This window comes from Lithobates pipiens, unplaced genomic scaffold (genome assembly GCF_037356315.1).
Source record: "Lithobates pipiens isolate NorthernLeopardFrog02 unplaced genomic scaffold, aLitPip1_a1.2 Scaffold_138, whole genome shotgun sequence".
NCBI classification, from domain to species: domain Eukaryota; kingdom Metazoa; phylum Chordata; class Amphibia; order Anura; family Ranidae; genus Lithobates; species Lithobates pipiens.
In genome coordinates this window covers 959,593-978,453 of record NW_027507726.1, presented here as the reverse complement: position 1 = coordinate 978,453, position 18,861 = coordinate 959,593, and the positions used below count along the sequence as shown (strand labels likewise).

General features: G+C 39.4%; 6 pseudogenes; all 6 read right to left on the bottom strand.

The window, feature by feature from the left end:
- Window positions 1-881: 881 nt before the first annotated feature.
- On the bottom strand, window positions 882-1,000 carry LOC143981330 (5S ribosomal RNA; annotated as a pseudogene).
- Window positions 1,001-1,108: 108 nt separating this feature from the next.
- Window positions 1,109-1,227, bottom strand: LOC143981322 (5S ribosomal RNA; annotated as a pseudogene).
- Window positions 1,228-1,334: 107 nt separating this feature from the next.
- Window positions 1,335-1,453, bottom strand: LOC143981335 (5S ribosomal RNA; annotated as a pseudogene).
- Window positions 1,454-1,561: 108 nt separating this feature from the next.
- LOC143981344 (5S ribosomal RNA) lies at window positions 1,562-1,680 on the bottom strand (annotated as a pseudogene).
- A 108-nt stretch (window positions 1,681-1,788) lies between these two features.
- Window positions 1,789-1,907, bottom strand: LOC143981338 (5S ribosomal RNA; annotated as a pseudogene).
- A 107-nt stretch (window positions 1,908-2,014) lies between these two features.
- Window positions 2,015-2,133, bottom strand: LOC143981333 (5S ribosomal RNA; annotated as a pseudogene).
- Window positions 2,134-18,861: the final 16,728 nt, after the last annotated feature.

The window sequence follows — 18,861 nt, the reverse complement described above, 5'->3', positions numbered from 1 at the left end:
GACAGGCTGGGGGAGATACTAGTCAGTCCCTGGGTAGGCGCTGGTTAGTATCAGAGCCAGATACACACAGGTTACATACGCCACTATCGTTAGAGCGAGAGCAATAATTCTAGCACTAGACCTCCTCTGTAACTCTAAACATGTAACCTGTAAAAAAATGTAAAGCATCGCTTAGTACACAACAAAAAATTGTGCTAACTTTAGTGTTTTTTTTAATGAATGAAATAGTTTCTTTCCAAAAAAAGTTTGGAAAATTGCTGCACAAATATCATGTAACATAAAAAGTTGCAAAGACCACCATTTTATTCCATAGGGTGTCTGCTAAAACAATATATAATGCTTGAGGGTTCTGAGTAATTTTCTAGCATAAAAAAAATGATGACTTTTACATGTAGGAGAGAAGTCTCAGAATGGGCCTGGGTGGCAAGGGGTTAATTATCATAAGTAATATACAAATAATTATTATAAGCACTGAGAGTTTATCCTCTCGGTCTGCTGCAGAGCGTTCCAGCTTGTATTTATACTGCCGCTCTCTATGTAGCTTCTGACAGGCTGCGCAAGCAGCCCTGTATCTCCGGAACCATAGATGATAGCAGCCCCATATTTTAACCAGTGCTGGAGTGGGTCTTTAGCTACCTACCCCCCAAATGTGGTCTCTGTGACTCCTGATCGCCGAGCTACAATCCTGGAAGTCGATCTTTTATTTTTATTTTTTTTGGCCAAATGGGCCTATTTTGAGAAAGGGGCCTGGAGCTGCAGCTCCAATAGCCCCTATGTTAATCCGGCCCTGCTCAACCCTCTTGACAAACGCCAAGATGGTCACCTCAGCAAACAAGCAGAAAAAATAAACAGGTCGTCGATGCCAACAAAATATTAAAAAAAGCCTATGGCACCTGGTATTCCCAGTCGGTCTCTCATCCAGGTACTAACCAGGCCTGACCCTGCTTAGCATTCAAGATCAGACAAGATCAGGTGCATTCAGGGTGATGTGGCCGTAGACAAACTTGCTGGCCACTCTCAACCCTCTTGACAAATGCCAAGATGGTCACCTCGGCAAACATGCAGAAAAATAAAACAGGTCGTCGATGTCAACAACATATTAAAAAAAAGCCTACGGCACCTGGTATTCCCAGGCGGAATCCCATCCTGGTACTAACCAGGCCCGAGCCTGCTTAGCATCCGAGATCAGACGAGATCAGGCATATCCCGGGTGATGAGGCCATAGGCGATCTTGCAGGCCACTTTCAACCCTCTTGACAAATGCCAAGATGGTCACCTCGGCAAACAAGTAGAAAAATAAAACAGGTCTTCGATGCCAACAACATATAAAAAAAAGCCCACGGCACCTGGTTTTCTCCGGCAGTCTCCCATCCAGGTACTAACCAGGCACGTCCCTGCTTAGCATCAGAGATCAGACGAGATTGGGCGCATTCAGGGTGATGTAGCTGTAGGCCATCTAGCTGGTCACTCTAAACCCTCTTGACAAATGCCAAGATGGTCACCTTGGCAAACAAGCAGAAAAATAAAACAGGTCGTCGACGCTAACAACATATTAAAAAAAAGCCAACGGCACCTTGTATTCCTAGGCGGTCTCCCATCCAGGTACTAACCAGGCCCGACCCTGCTTAGCATCCGAGATCAGATGGTATCGGGCGCATTCAGGGTGATGTGGCCGTAGGGGATCTTGCTAGCCACTCTCAACCCTCTTGACAAATGCCAAGATGGTCACCTCGGCAAACAGGCAAAAAAGAAACAGGTCGTCGACGCCAACAACATATTAAAAAAAAAAGCCTATGGCACCTGGTATTCCCAGGTGGTGTCCTATCCAGGTACTATCCAGGCCAGACCCTGCTTAGCATTCAAGATCAGACAAGATCAGGTGCATTCAAGGTGATGTCGCCGTAAGCAACCTTGCTGGCCACTCTCAACCCTCTTTACAAACGCCAAGATGGTCACCTCGGCAAACAAGCAAAAAAATAAAACAGGTCATCGACGCCAACAACATATGACAAAAATCCTACGGCATCTGGTATTCCCAGGAGGTCTCCCATCCATGTACTAACCAGGCCCGACCATGCTTAGCATCCGAGATCAGATGAGATTGGAAACATTCAGGCTGATGTGGCCGTAGGGATACTAATATATAGAAGACAGGCTGGGGTATGCCGAGAGGCTAGTGTGTAAAGAGAGGCTGGGGTACACAGAGAGGCTAGTGTTTAAAGACAGGCTAGTGTATACAGAGAGGCTGGGGTATACAGAGAGCTTGTGTATACAGAGAGGGTTGGGTATACAGTGAGGCTAGTGTATACAAAAGACCGACTAGTGTATACAGACAGGCTAGAGTATACAGAAGAAGTCCTGGGTATACAGAGATGGTGGAGTATAAAGAGAGGCTAGGGCATACAGCGAGATAGGCTGGGTTACACAGAGAGGCTAGTGTAGATACTGTAGTGTATACAGACGGACTAGTGTATACAGAGAGGCTGGGGTATACAGAGAGCCTATGGTATAAAGAAAATAGGCTGGGGTATACAGAGAGGCAAGTGTGTACAGAAGACAGGCTAGTGTTACAGAGAGACAAGTTTTTACCGAAGACAGGCTAGTGTATTCAGAGAGGCTAGTGTTATAGAAGACATTTTGGGGTATGGAGAGACAAAGGTATACAGAGAAACTAATGTAAACAGAAGAATGGCTAGGGCATGAGGGCTAGTGTATTCAGATCATAGGTTAGTGTATATCGAAGACCGGCTAGTGTATTCAGAGATGGTGTGGTATACAGAGACGATAGTATATAACAGAGAGGGTCGTGTATATAGAAGACAGGCTAGGGTATAAAGAAGACAGTGTCATGTATACAGAAAACAGAAGAAAATCTGGCATATACAGAGAGGATAGTCCCATCCACATCAAGTATACACCCTAATGTTAAACGTCTCACATTCTTAACATTTACTGATATTACATTATGCTGTCCATTAGAAACCGATTGCGTAACGGAACAGTCATTGATATCAGCTGATATCAGCAATCTCAGGGTTACATGATTGAGTTGTAGTTGCAACAGCAAAAGAAAGCATTAAAGTCCTGATTTCATTGATAAAACATAATGGAACTATTTTGCATTCACACCCTCTCTCACTATTAACTCTCTCACTATTAACGTTCATGGTTACTGATAACCCACAATACTACGTTCAGGGGCGGATCCAGAGTCTAGTCTTGGGGGGGGGGGGGCACTGCCAGAAAATACGTTTTTTTGCGGGCAATTTATCGGGGACATGGCTGGTGTTAGTGTTTCAATCATCCCGGCACCATGGTTAATATGGTGTCAGGATGTTGGAAGCGCATTATTTCTATTATTACATTGTTATATAGAATGTTATATAAAATGAAATGGTTCAACTCACCATAATGCAGAATCAGTGAGAGCCCCGAGTGTGTCACCTGCCACCAGTTGCAGATTGTCACTTGCCATGCCACACGTTGCGGACTCTCACTTGCCACGCCACCTGCCACCAGATGCGAATTGTCACTTGCCACACCACCTGCCACATCACCTGCCACACGTTGCAGATTGTCACTTGCCACCAGATACGGATTTCCACATCACCTGCCACACATTGCGGACTGTCACTTGCCACGTTACCTGCCACACGTTGCAGATTGTCACTTGCCACGTCACCTGCCACACGTTGCAGATTGTCACTTGCCACACCATCTGCCACCAGATACAGATTTCCACGTCACCTGCCACATGTTGCGGACTGTAACTTGCCACGTCACCTGCCACATGTTGCAGATTGTCAATTGCCACATCATCTGCCACCAGATACGGATTTCCACGTCACCTGCCACATGTTGCAGACTGTCACTTGCCACGTCACCTGTCACATGTTGCAGATTGTCACTTGCCATGTCACCTGCCACACTTTGCAGATTGTCATTTGCCACGTCATCTGCCACCAGATACGGATTGCCACTTGCCATGTCACCTGCCACACGTTGCGGACTGTCACTTGCCACATCATGTTGCAGATTGTAATTTTCCACGTCATCTGCCACCAGATACGGATTTCCACATCACCTGCCACACGTTGCGGACTGTCACTTGCCACGTTACCTGCCACATGTTGCAGATTGCCACTTGCCACGTCACCTGCTACACATTGCGGATTGTTACTTGCCACGTCACCTGCCACCAGATACAGATGGCCACTTGCCATGTCACCTGTCATTTGTTGCCAATTGTCACTTGCCATGTCACTTTCCTGCTGTCAGGGGCGGAGGCCTGCATTCAGTGTGAGTGATTGTGATGAGTATGGACAAGATGGAGGGAGGAGGTGATGCAGGTAGGAGGGGCCAGCACACTCAACACACTCAGGGGCGGACGCATAGAAGGAAGATTGCTGGCGCTCTGCCTCTGCCACACAGTGCCACTCCTCCAGGCAGCTCCTGTCACGTCGGCTCTGAGTCTGAGACTCCGATTCCGATGTGAGTCACATGACTGTCTCAATGACATCACTCGTTGCTAGACGCCAGGCGGGCAGGCGCTAGCAACGAGTGCAGGGTTGCCAAGCCAACGGCTCAGCTCCACCCACCTCCTAGCTCCTCCTGGTCCAGCGGCGCCATGTAACACACCAGAGTCTCTCTCTCTCTGAGGCCGCTGATTGCTGATGAGACAGAGAGAGAGACTTGGGCATAGCAGCGCTGCAGCCTGCAAGTCAATCGGTGTGATATTTTCGGGGGGGGGGGGGGGGGCAATTGCCCTGTTGCCCCCCGGATCCGCCCCTGACTACGTTCAGGGTTACTGATAACCCACACCTACACTGGCTATTGTTATTAAAACAGCCAGTACTAGCCGTCTTCGTGCTTAACATACATTTCAGAAAATTCATGGAACGATTTACACTTTGGAATTTTCAAGCTAATTCAATTTACTCTTATATAATGTATACCCTTTAGCTGTATGTAGCCGTGTTAACTGTATAAATGGTTACCTGTAAAAGTAACCAATGGGAATTGACATTTCATCTATCTCACATCTCTACTGATTACACTCGCTACATGATTAAAGATACGTAAGGATCCTGAAAAATGATAGAAAACTTGTCACGTCATTGCTGATATTTCGTGTTATACAGCAATCATCTCATCTAATTGCCATTCTGACACTCTGTCTTGTTATTACTTTGCAACGCTCTCTTGAACAATATAAAGGTAAGCTAGATATTTTATGTATTTCCAGTTCAACTCGACCTGTATATACAGTTTCAATATTATCCTTTCTTATTTTGCTAAATGTATTATTAGAGTATAGAGATTGCTGTCTAAATCCTGGTAAACCTACTCACCTTAATAGGGACTACTGCTAATTCTAGGATAATACAAAACCATCTTATTGCTACTTTACACGCTGCACATATTCAAATCATCTCTAGCTACTGATGTGAACAGTTTTGCTATTCTCACAATTAGCTGGTATCACTTTGCATTAGGAAACGGAATGTGTAGTACTCATCTATTATTTCTCAGTCATTTTGAAGCTACTGCAACTAATCCTTCCGATTTCTTTACTGTTAACCGCAATACCTACTCTCTGCAATATTAAGCAAAATCTAAACTGTCCTACTGGTCTGGTATGTATAAAAATAAAATCCTATGTATAATCATACAACTCGTACTAATAAAAAAACGTAACTAATAATACAACTCTCTCAAAAGCAATATCGTTTTACTGCAATACTTACACTCCGACATATTTAGAATAATGAGAATAATGATTCTAAATAATCTATTATTCAACAAAAAGTAATCTAAAACTCCGCTATATGTAGAGAATAATATCTCTTAAATCTAACATCTTACTTCTAAAGTAAACCGTTTACTGTTCAACCAATATCGGTCATCAATGGTAAAAATAAACTTTTGCACTGTTTGGATCTATTTTGTGTAATTGTCAAAACACTGACCTTTAACCGCAACAAAATATGAAAAAAACAGTGGGACGCTTTACATGATTTAGAAGTAGTTGCAATAGCAAAACATATCAATAAAGTCTTGTCTTCTGTACACGCAAGCCTCTCTGTATAAACTAGCCAGTATTCTGCATACACTTGTTTGTCTTTTGTGTACACTAGCCTCACGGTATACATTAGCCTTTGTGTATATACTAGCCTCTCTTTATACACTGGCCTCTCTGTATTCCCCAGCCTGTTTATTGTAAACCATAGGCATCTCTGTAAACACTAGACTGTCTGTAAAAACTAGCCTCGCTGTATACCCTAGCTTGCGTATTGTATACACTAGCCTTACTGTAAACCCTAGCCTCTCTGTATACATTTGCCTCTCTGTATACACCAGCCTGTTTTCTTTATACCATAGGCTCTCTGTATACCCCAGCCTCTCTGTGTACACTAGTCCATCTGTATACACTACAACATCTACACTAGCCACTCTGTGTAACCAAGCCAATCTCTCTGTATACCCTAGCCTCTCTGTATACTCCACCATCTCTGTATACCCAGGACGTTCTTCTGTATACTCTAGCTTATCTGTATACACTAGTCGGTCTTTTGTATACACTAGCCTCACTGTATACCCCAGCCTCTCTGTATACACTAGCCTGCCTTTATACATTAGCCTCTCTGTGTACCCCAGCCTCTCTTTACACACTAGCCTCTCTGCATACCCCAGCCTGTCTTCTATATATTAGTATATACTAGCCTATCCGTATATACTAGCCTCAAGGTATACCCTAGCCTCTCTGTATACCCCAGGCTCTCTGTTAGCACTAGCATGTCTTCTTTTTACACTAGTCTCTCTGTATATCCCAGGCTTTTTGTATAGCCCAGCCTGTTTTCTGTAAACCCTAGCCTCTCTGTATACCCCAATCTCTCTGTATACACTAGCTTTTCTTTATACACTAGCCACTCTGTATACCCTAGCTTGCCTTTTGTATACACTAGCCTCACTGTTTCCCCTAGCCTCTCTGTATACCCCAGCCTGTTTTCTGTATACACATGCCTGACATCTATTTACACTAGCCTTTTTCTGTATACCCTAGTTGCTCTGTATACCCCACTCTCTCTGAATACTCTTGCCTGTTTTCTGTATACACTAGCTTAGCTGTATACCCCAGCCTCTCTGCATACACTAGCTTTTCTGTATACACTAGCCTCTCTGTATACACTAGGCTCTCTGTATACCTTAGACTTTCTGTATACCCTAGCTTGTCTTTTATATACACTAGCCTGTTTTTTGTATACCATATCTTCTCTGTATACCCCAGCTTCTCTGTACACACCAGCCTCTTTGTATACCCCAGACTGTCTTTTGAATACACTAGCCTATCTGTATACACTAGTCTACCTTTTGTACACGCTAGCCTCTGTATATACACTAGCCAGTCTTCTGTATACACTAGCCTCTTTGTATTCACTATCCTCTGTGTATACCATTGGCTGTCTTCAGTATACACTAGCCTCTCTGTATAACCTAGCCTCTATGTATAAACTATCCTCTCTGTATACACTAGCCCATATTTACACACTTGCCTCTCCGTGAACCCCAGCATCTCTATATACACTAACCTCTCGGTATACCCCAGCCTCTGTGTAAACACTAGCCTCTCTGTATGCTCCAGCCTGTCTTCTGTATACACTAGCCTCACTGTATCCCCTAGCCTCTCTGTATACACTGGCCTCTCTGTATACCCCAGCCTGTCTGCTGTATACACGTGCCTGACATCTATTTACACTAGCCTTTTTTCTGTATACCCTAGTCTCTCTGTATACCCCACCCTTTTTTAATAACACTAGCCTCGCTGTATACGCCAGCCTCTCTGCATACTCAAGCTTTTCTGTATACACTAGCCTCTATCTATACACTAGGCTATCTGTATACCTTAGGCTCTCTCTATACCTTAGCTTGCCTTTTATATACACTAGCCTGTCTTCTGTATACCATAGCTTCTCTGTATACACTAGCCTCTCTGTATTACCCAGACTGTCTTCTGAATATACTAGCCTATCTGTATACACTAGCCTACCTTCTGTACACACTAGCCTCTCTGTATACACTAGCCAGTCTTCTGTATACACTAGCCTCTCTGTATACCATAGCCTCTCTGTATACACTAGCCCCTCTTTACACACTAGCCTCTCTCTGTACGCCAGTATCTCTGTATACACTAGCCTCTCGGTTTACTCCAGCCTCTCTGTATACAAAAGCCTCTCTGTGTATTCCAGCCTGTCTTCTGTATACCCTAGCTTGTCTTTTATATACACTAGCCGGCCGTCTGCATACCCTAGCTTCTCTGTATACCCCAGGCTCACTTTATACCCCACTCTATCTTCTGTATACACTATCCTATCTGTATACACTATCCTGTCTTCTGTACATACTAGCCTTTCTGTATACACTAGCCAGAATTCTGTATACACTAGCCTCTCTCTATTCCCTTGTTTGTCTTTTTTGTACACTAGCCTCACGGAATACCCTAGCTTCTTTGTATACACTAGCCTCTCTGTATACCCCAGCCTGTTTATTGTATACCACAGGCTCTCTGTATAACCCTGCCTCTCTGTATACACTAGGCTGTGTGAATACAGAAACCAGTCTGCATACAATAGCCTCTCTGTGTACCCCAGGCTCTCTGTATACCATTGGCTGTCTTCTGTATAGACTAGCCTCTCTGTATACCCTAGCCTCTCTGTATAAACTAGCCTCTCTGTAGCTCTCTGTGTACCCCAGCCTCTCTGTATATAGTAGCCTCTCTGTATACCCCAGCCTAACTTCTGTATACACATGCCTATCTTCTATATACACTAGCCTGTCTTCTTTTTACCTTAGTCTCCCCGTATACCCTAGCCTCTCTGTATACACTCTCTTGGGAATTTCACTAAGGGTTACTGTGAATCTTATAGTGAGGCCTTTGCAGATCTAGTGCAAAATCAAGTCCAGTCTTTGGAAGATGTGTACTGGATCTGCGGAGACATGAAAATCAGAAGCAGGTTGACGGAACAGTGTACAGGAGAATGTGCACTGGCCAAGGCCATAATGCCTCTGCATATTTTCTCAGAGGCCACTATACAGATAAAGCCAGACGTGAATAATGTGCCCAGGCCTAACAGAAGACGTAAGAATGCCCCAGCAGGAAGCTTTGACCCTCATGTGTACATAGATGCCATAGGGGACCCTAGAGGAGTCCCAGATGAGTTCAAAGCAAGAGACCAAGTCGCAGCAGGATTTGAGTCTCTAATCCCTATCATCACCATAAACAAGAATGTAGACTGGATAAATTACATCTACTACAGCCAACAAAGGTTTGTCAATTACACTAGAGATGCACTCCAAGGTTTAGCTGAGAAACTAGAAGCTGCTTCACATATGACCTTCCAAAACCGCATGGCCTTAGATCTGGTCCTAGCTGAAAAGGGGCGTATGTGTAAAATGTTACCTGAAACAAGTACATGTACAAGTACTGTATCCCACATGACACTGGACCAACTGGTAAAGTGACCTTGGCCATCAGGAAACTTGAGGATCTGTCCAGGGAATTAAAAAATAATACAGAGCTCACCAACCCCTGGGATCAATACTTCACCTGGATCAAAGGAGAGTGGCAAGGGTTATTGACGCAGATAGGAATAACCATCCTGATAATTCTTGTGACTTTGGCTGTCATGGTCTGCTGTATTCTCCTCTGTCTTAAAAAGTGTGTAGGAAAAGCTGTTGACCAAGCCACTCTCACATTTGTGAACCAGGAAATACTAGATGAAGATTATGAAATGCACTCCATTACAGACACTCCCTCCCCCAAGTTGTAACACCAAAAGGGTTATAGGGACAGACAGCACCTGACTGCCTTTCTCCAGGCTGCATCGAGGGGGGTAGTGAGTTAGTCGCTGCAGTCCAAAAAAGTTGCTGACGGAATGGGCCAGGTGGAATAGGACTTAGTGCAAGGGATATGTTTAGAATAGACATTTTAAGGGGGGGGGGGGGGGGGGCGACTTTAATGGATGTGACTAAGGTATCACATTAAATTGTCATATGATGTACTAGGTAAAATGCTAAAATGCCTATTTCAATATGTAATAAGCTTATAAGCTTATAAGAATCTTAACTCTACTTCAGATAACTGCTAGCCGCCCCCCCCCCCCCTCTTTGTCTCGAAGCTGAACCACAAAGAATTATAGAAAGACTGTGCCACTTTTCCGAGAAGTGCACCCAAGACAGACATGACATCAACATCCAATGTCTCATCTCGAAGAAAGCGGAAGAAGTTACCAAAATATCTAGTATAGCTATGATCAATTACTAAACTTGCTAAATCAGCTGAAAGCATATATTCATACATTTGTTACAGTAATACAGCAATATGTCGCAATAATATGTTTTGCATATATCATGCCTTGCTTGTTTTTTTTTCCATGTTCAGCCAGTATAATATAAACGGCAAAAAGGGGAAATAAAGAAAGTAACTTTCACACTGGACAAACTGTGTCATAGCATGCATACTTTATACTTAATGATTTGATCAGCGGCAGATATAAAACATACCAGACCTTGGCTCTGATTGAAAACATACCTCTACTACTTTTAGGATAAGTGGAAGTAATATTTACTCTTCCATTGTGTCAAAGGAATAGTCACATTAACACTTGAAACACACTGTTGTATCTGTAGGTGGGTTTACGTCAGATAAAATATTCTTAATTTTTGCAGATAGTTAGATTTTTATTGAGACGGTTAATCGATCTTTCTGCTCAACGTTCCTCTCTCTTCTCTCTATTCATTAGTCTCTCTTTTTTATTCTAGAGATAAAGAAAAACAGAAGAAAGAAAACATGGAAAAGAGAGAAGAGAGAATATCAGGAGAGAGAAACCCAAAAAATGGTGGGAGAGAGAGGAAAATAACAAAAGAAATAAAGTAAGAAAGAAAGTATGAAAGAAAGAAAGAAAAAAAGGGAGGAAGAGAGAAGTAAAGAAAGCAAAAAATGGATGGAGAGAAAAGGAAAGAAGAAAGAAAGAGAGAGAGAAAGAAAGAAAGAAATAAAGAAAGAAGGATAAAAGGAAAGAAGGAAAGAAATAAAGAATGAAAAAATTTAAGAAATCAAGAAAGGAAGAAGGAAAGAAAGAAAGCAAAGGGGGAAGAGAGGAGGAAAGAAAGAGAAAGAAAGAAAGAAAAGAATGGGAGGGAAAGAAAGAATTAAAGAAAAAAGAAAGAGGGAGGGAGAGAGAATGAAAGAAAGAAAGAAAGAAAGAAAGAAAAAAGAAGAGGGAGGGAGAAAGAAAGAAAGAAAGAAAGAAAGAAATGGGAGGGAGAGAGGAGGAAAAGAAAGCAAGAAATAAAAAAAGGGAGGGAAAGAAAGAAAGAAATGAATGGGATGAACAGAGAAGCAGAGATAGCCAGAACTAAAAAAAAGGGAGGGAGAGAGAAAGAAAGAAAGAAGGAAAGAAAGAATAAAAGAATGAAAGAAGGAAATAAAAAAGTGGTGGGAATTAGAAGGAAAGAATGAAAAAAAGAGAGGAATAGAGAAAGAAAGGAAGCAAGAACCAAAAAAAGGGAGGGAGAGAGAAGGAAAGAGAAAGAAATAAGGAAAAAGAAAGAAAGAAAGAAAGAAAGAAGGAAAGAAGGAAAGAAAGAAGAAGGTAGAAATAAATAAAGAAATGGGAGGGAGAGAGATGAAAATAAAGCAAAAAGTAAAAAAAGGGATGGAGAGATAAAGAATGAAAGAGAAAGAAAGAAAGAAAGAAAGAAAGAAAGAAAAAGGGAGGTAGAGAATGAATCACAGAAAGAAAAGGGCAGGTACAGAAGGAAAGAAAGAAAGAAAGAAAGAGAAGGAACGAAAGAAAGAGAGAGAGAGAGAGAGAGAGAGAGAGAGAGAGAGAGAGAGAAAGAAAGAAAGAAAGAGAAAGAAAGAAAGAAAGGGGAAGTAGAGAATGAAAGAAAGATAAAAAGGGGAGGTATAAAAGGAAAGAAGGAAAGAAAGAAAGAGAGAGAGAAGGAAAGGAAGCAAGAAAGAAAGAGAGAGAGAAGGGAACAAAGTAAAAATGGTGGGGGGGAGAAGGAAAGAAAGAAAAGGGCAGGTACAGAAGGAAATAAAGAAAGAAAGAAAGAAAGAAGGAAAGAAGGAAAGAAGGAAAGAAAGAAAGAAAGAAAGAAAGAAATGGGAGGGAGAGAGATGGAAATAAAGCAAGAAGAAAAAAAAGGGAGGAAGAGATAAGGAAAGAATGAGAAAGAAAGAAGGAAAGAATGAAAGAAATAAAAGGGAGGTAGAGAAAGAAAGAAAGAGAGAAAGAAAGAAAGAAAGTAGAAAGATGGTAGAAAGATGGTAGAAAGAAAGACAGAAATGGGAGGGAGAGAGATGGAAATAAAGCAGGAAAGAAAGAAAGAAAGAAAGAAAGAAAGAAACAAGAAGGTAGAAAGAAGAAGGTAGAAAGAAGAGGGAGGTATAGTGAAGGGAAGAAAGAAAGAAAGAAAAAGGTAGGTAGAGAATGAAAGAAAGAAAAGGGAAGGTACAGAAGGAAAGAAAGAAAGGTAGAGAAAGAAAGAAAGAAAGAAAGAAAGAAAGAAAGAAAGAAAGAAAGAAAGAAAGAAAGAAAGAAAGTAGAAAGATGGTAGAAAGAAAGACAGAAATGGGAGGGAGAGAGATGGAAATGAAGCAGGAAAGAAAGAAGGAAAGAATGAAAGAAAAGGGAGAAAGGGAGAAGGAAAGAAGAAATGGAAGATAGAGAGAAAGAAAGAAAGACAGAAAGAAGGAAAGAAAGATAGAAAGAAAGAAAGAAAAGGGAAGATATAGGGAAAGAAAGAAATACAAATAAATAAGCAAAGAAATAAGGAAAAGGGGAGGAGGGGAGAAGGAAAGAAAGAAAGAAAGAAAGAAGACGGTAGAAAGAAATAAAGTAATGGGAGGGAGAGAGATGGAAATAAAGCAAGAAGTAAAAAAAGGAGGGAGAGATAAGGAAAGAACGAGAAAGAAAGAAAAGAAAGAAATGAACTAATAAAAGGGAGGTAGAGAAGGAAAGAAAGAAATACAAAAAAAGAATGAAAGAAAGATAGATAGAAATGGGAGGGAGAGAGAAGGAATTAAAGCCAGAAGTAAAAAAAAAAAAGGAAGGGAGAGAGAAGGAATGAAAGAGAAAGAAAGAATGAAGAAGAAAGAAATAGGGAGGTAGAGAATGAAAGAAGAAAAGGGGAAGTTGAGAAGGAATGAAATAAAGAAATACGAACGAATAAGCAAAGAAATAATGAATATAAGGAATATAAGAAATAATAAATAAAGAAAGAAAGAAAGAAAGCAAACGAAGGTAGTGAAGGAAAGAAAAACAAGAAAGAAAGAGGGAGGTAGAGAGAAGGAAGAAAGAAAGATAGAAAGAAAGCTAGAAAGAAGGAAATGGAGGGAGAGAGATGGAAATAAAGCAAGAAGTAAAAAAGGGAGGAAGATAAGGAAAGAATTAGAAAGAAAGAAGGAAAGAATGAAAGAAATACAAGGGAGGTAGAGAAAGTAAGAAAGAAAGAAAGAAAGTAGAAAGATGGTAGAAAGAAAGACAGAAATGGGAGGGAGAAGAGTGGAAATGAAGCAGGAAGAAAGAAGGAAAGAATGAAGAAAGAAAGAAAAAGAAAGAAAGAAAGAAAGAAAGAAAAGGGGAGTTATAAGGAAAGAAAGAAATGGGAGGGAGAGAGATGCAAATAAAGCAAGAAGTAAAAAAAAGGGAGGAAGAGATAAGGAAAGAATTAGAAAGAAAGAAGGAAAGAATGAAATAAATAAAAGGGAGGTAGAGAAAGAAAGAAAGAAAGAAAGAAAGATGGTAGAAATAAAGACAGAAATGGGAGGGAGAGAGATGGAAATGAAGCAGGAAAGAAAGAAGGAAAGAAAGGGGAGGAAGGGAGAAGGAAAGAAGAAATGAAAGATAGAAAGAAAGAAAGAAAGAAAGAAAGAAAGAAGAAAGAAAGAAAAGGGGAGATATAGGGAAGGAAAGAAAGAAAGAAAGAGAAAGAAAGAAAGAAAGAAAGTAGAAAGATGGTAGAAATAAAGACAGAAATGCGAGGGGGAGAGATGGAATGAAGCAGGAAAGAAAGAAGGAAAGAATGAAAGAAAAAGGGGAGGAAGGGAGAAGGAAAGAAGTAATGAAAGATAGAAAGAAAGAAAGAAGGAAAGAAAGAAAGAAAGAAAGAAAGAAAGAAAAGGGGAGATATAGGGAAGAAAGAAAGAAAGAAAGAAAGAAAGAAAGTAGAAAGATGGTAGAAATAAAGACAGAAATGGGAGGGAGAGAGATGGAAATGAAGCAGGAAAGAAAGAAGGAAAGAATGAAAGAAAAGGGGAGGAAGGGAGAAGGAAAGAAGAAATGAAAGATAGAAAGAAAGAAGGAAAGAAAGAAAGAAAGAAAAGAAAGAAAGAAAGAAAAGGGGAGATATAGGGAAAGAAAGAAAGAAAGAAAGAAAGAAAGAAAGTAGAAAGATGGTAGAAATAAAGACAGAAATGGGAGGGAGAGAGATGGAAATGAAGCAGGAAAGAAAGAAGGAAAGAATGAAAGAAAAGGGGAGGAAGGAGAAGGAAAGAAGTAATGAAAATAGAGAGAAGAAAGAAAAGAAAGAAAGAAAGAAAGAAAGAAAGAAAGAAAGAAAGGGGAGTTATAGGAAAGAAAGAAAGAAAGAAATACAAAGAAATAAGGAAAAGGGGAGGAGGGGAGAAGGAAAGAAAGAAAGAAAGAAAGAAATACGAAATAAGAATGAAAGAAAGATAGATAGAAATGGGAGGGAGAGAGAAGGAATTAAAGCCAGAAGTAAAAAAAAGGGAGGAGAGAGAAGGAATGAAGAAGAAGAAAGAAGGAATGAAAGCAAGAAATTGGGAGGTAGAGAATGAAAGAAAGAAAAGGGAGGTTGAGAAGGAAAGAAATAAAGAAATACGAACGAATAAGCAAAGAAATAATGAATATAAGGAAAATAAGAAATAAGAAAGAAAGAAAAAAAGAAAGAAAGCAAAATGAAGGTAGAGAAGGAAAGAAAAAACAAGAAAGAAAGAGGGAGGTAGAGAGAAGGGAAGAAAGAAAGCTAGAAAGAAAGAAAGAAAGAAAAGAAAGAAAGAAATTAAGAAAGAAAAAGGGAGTAGAGAAAGAAAGAAAGAAAGAAAGAAAAGGGGCAGGTGCAGAAAGAAGGAAAGAAAGAAAGAAAGAAAGAAGGAAGGAAGGAAGGAAAGAAAGAAAGGGGGAGTTAGAGAAGGAAGGAAAGAAAGAAAGAAAGAAGGTAGAATAAAAGAAAGAAATGGGATGGAGAGAGGTAGACATGAAGCTTTCTTTCTTTCCTTCTTTCTATCCTTCTCTACCTCCCTTTATTTAGTTCATTCTTTCCTTCTTTCTTTCTCGTTCTTTCCTTATATCTCTCTCCTTTTTTACTTCTTGCTTTATTTCCATCTCTCTCCCTCCCATTTCTTTATTTCTTTCTACCGTCTTCTTTCTTTCTTTCTTTCCTTCTCCCCTCCTCGCCTTTTCGTATTTCTTTGCTTTTTCTTTGTATTTCTTTCTTTCTTCCTTTCCCTATAACTCTTCTTTTATTTCTTTCTACCTTTCTTTCTTTCTACCTTTCTTTCTTTCTTTCTTTCTTTCTTTCTTTCTAACTTTCTTTCTTTCTTTCTTTCCTTCTTTCTTTCCTTCTTCCTTCCTTTCTTTCTTTCTTTCTTTCTTTCTTTCTTTCTTTCTTTCTTTCTCTCTATCTTTCCTTTCTTCTTTCCTTCTCCCTTACCTCCCCTTTTCTTTCATTCTTTCCTTCTTTCTTTCCTGCTTCATTTCCATCTCTCTCCCTCCCATTTCTGTCTTTCTTTCTACCATCTTTCTACTTTCTTTCTTTCTTTCTTTCTTTCTTTCTTTCTCTACCTCCCTGTTATTTCTTCATTCTTTCCCTTCTTTATTTCTAATTCTTTCCATATCTCTTCCTCCCCTTTTTTTACTTCTTGCTTTATTTCCATCTCTCTCCCTCCCATTTCTTTCTTTCTTCCTTCTTCTTTCTTTCTTTCTATCTTTCTTTCCTTCCTTCCTTCCTTCCTTCCTTCCTTCCTTCCTTCCTTCCTTCCTCTTTCTTTCTTTCTTTCCTTCTGTACCTGCCCTTTTCTTTCTTTCTTTCTTTCATTCTCTATCTCCCCTTTTCTTTCTTTCTTTCTTTCTTTCTTTCTTTCTTTCTTTCTTTCTTTCTTTCTTTCTTTTCTTTCTTTCTTTCTTTCTTTCCTTCTCCCCTCCTCCCCTTTTCCTTATTTCTTTTCTTATTTCTTTGTATTTCTTTATTTCTTTCTTTCCCTATAACTCCCCTTTTCATTCTTTCTTTCTTTCTGTACCTCTCCTTTTCTTTCTTTCTTTCATTCTCTACCTCCCTTTTTCTTTCTTTTTTCTTCCCTTCGCTCTACCTCCCTCTTTCTTTTCTTTCTTTCTTTCTTTTTCTTCCCTTCTCTACCTCTATTTTGCCTTCTTTCCTTCTTTCTTTTCTTATTTATTATTCGTTATATTCCTTATTCCTTTGCTTATTTCCTTGTATTTCTCTATTTCTTTCCTTGTCAGCCTCCCCTTTTCTTTCTTTCATTCTCTACCTCCCTATTTCTTTCTTTCTTTCTTTCATTCTTTTTTGCTTCTCCCTTCCTCCCCTTTTCTTTCATTCTTTCTTTTTTTCTTTCTTTCTTTCTCTCTATCTTTCATTTCTTCTATTTTTTCTCCCTTCCTCCCCTTTTCTTTCATTCTTTCCTTCTTTCTTTCCTGCTTCATTTCCATCATTATTGGGGAAATGGCTGGTGTTAGCGCTTCAATCAGAAGAAAAAAATAAGAAATAGGGAGGTAGAGAATGAAAGAAAGAAAAGGGGAGGTTAAGAAGGAGAAAAAAAAATACGAACGAATAAGCAAAGAAATAATGAATATAAGGAGTATAAGAAATAATAAATAAGAAAGAAAGAAAAAAGAAAGAAAGAAAGCAAAATGAAGGTAGAGAAGGAAAGAAAAAATAAGAAAGAAAGAAATGGGAGGGAAGGGGATGGAAATAAAGCACGAAGTAAAAAAAGGCAGGGAGAGATAAGGAAAGAACGAGAAAGAAAGAAGGAAAGAATGAACTAAATAAAAGGGAGGTAGAGAAGGAAAGAAAGAAGGAAAGAAAGAAATACGAAAAAGAATAAAAAAAATAGATAGAAATGGGAGGGAGAGAGAAGGAATTAAAGCCAGAAGTAAAAAAAAAGGGAGGGAGAGAGAAGGAATGAAAGAGAAAGAAAGAATGAATGAAAGAAAGAAATAGGGACGTAGAGAATGAAAGAAAGAAAAGGGGAGGTTGAGAAGGAATGAAATAAAGAAATACGAACGAATAAGCAAACAAATAATGAATATAAGGAATATAAGAAATAATAAATAACAAAGAAAGAAAAAAGAAAGAAAGAAAGCAAAATGAAGGTAGAGAAGGAAACAAAAAACAAGAAAGAAAGAGGGAGGTAGAGAGAAGGGAAGAAAGAAAGCTAGAAAGAAAGAAGAAGGAAGAAAGAAAGAAATGTGAGGGATAGAGATGGAAATGAAGCAAGAAGTAAAAAAAGGAGGAAGATAAGGAAAGAATTAGAAAGAAAGAAGGAAAGAATGAAATAAATAAAAGGGAGGTAGAGAAAGTAAGAAAGAAAGAAAGTAGAAACATGGTAGAAAGAAAGACAGAAATGGGAGGGAGAGAGATGGAAATGAAGCAGGAAAGAATGAAAGAAAAGGGGAGGAAGGGAGAAGGAAAGAAGAAATGAAAGAAAGAAAGAAAGAAAAAAAGAAAGAAAGAAAGAAAGAAAAAAAGAAAGAAAGAAAGAAAGGGAGGGAGAGAGATGCAAATAAAGAAGAAGTAAAAAAGTGAGGAAGAGATAAGGAAAGAATTAGAAAGACAAGAAGGAAAGAATGAAAGAAATAAAGGGAAGTAGAAAGAAAGAAAGAAAGAAAGAAAGTAGAAAGATGGTAGAAAGAAAGACAGAAATGGGAGGGAGAGAGATGGAAATGAAGCAGGAAAGAAAGAAGGAAAGAATGGAAAGAAAAGGGGAGGAAGGGAGAAGGAAAGAAGAAATGGAAGATAGAGATAAAGAAAGAAAGACAGAAAGAAGGAAAGAAAGAAAGAAAGAAAGAAAGAAAGAAAAGGGAAGATATAGGAAAGAAAGAAATACAAATAAATAAACAAAGAAATAAAGGAAAAGGGGAGAAGGAAAGAAAGAAAGAAAGAAAGAAAGAAAGAAAGAAAGAAGACGGTAGAAAGAAAAAAAGTAATGGGAGGGAGAGAGATGGAAATAAAGCAAGAAAGTAAAAAAAGGGAGGGAGAGATAAGGAAAGAACGAGAAAGAAAGAAGGAAAGAATGAACTAAATAAAAGGGAGGTAGAGAAGGAAAGAAAGAAATACAAAAAAAAATGAAAGAAAGATAGATAGAAATGGGAGGGAGAGAGAAGGAATTAAGCCAGAAGTAAAAAAAAAAAAAAGGAAGGGAGAGAGAAGGAATGAAAGAGAAAAGAAAGAATGAATGAAAGAAAGAAATAGGGAGGTAGAGAATGAAAGCAAGAAAAGGGGAGGTTGAGAAGGAATGAAATAAAGAAATACGAAGAATAAGCAAAGAAATAATGAATATAAGGAATATAAAGAAATAATAAATAAGAAAGAAAGAAAAAGAAAGAAAGAAAGCAAAATGAAGGTAGTGAAGGAAAGAAAAACAAGAAAGAAAGAGGAGGTAGAGAGAAGGGAAGAAAGAAAGCTAGAAAGAAAAGCTAGAAAGAAGGAAATGGGAGGGAGAGAGATGGAAATAAAGCAAGAAGTAAAAAAAGGGAGGAAGATAAGGAAAGAATTAGAAAGAAAGAAGGAAAGAATGAAAGAAATAAAAGGGAGGTA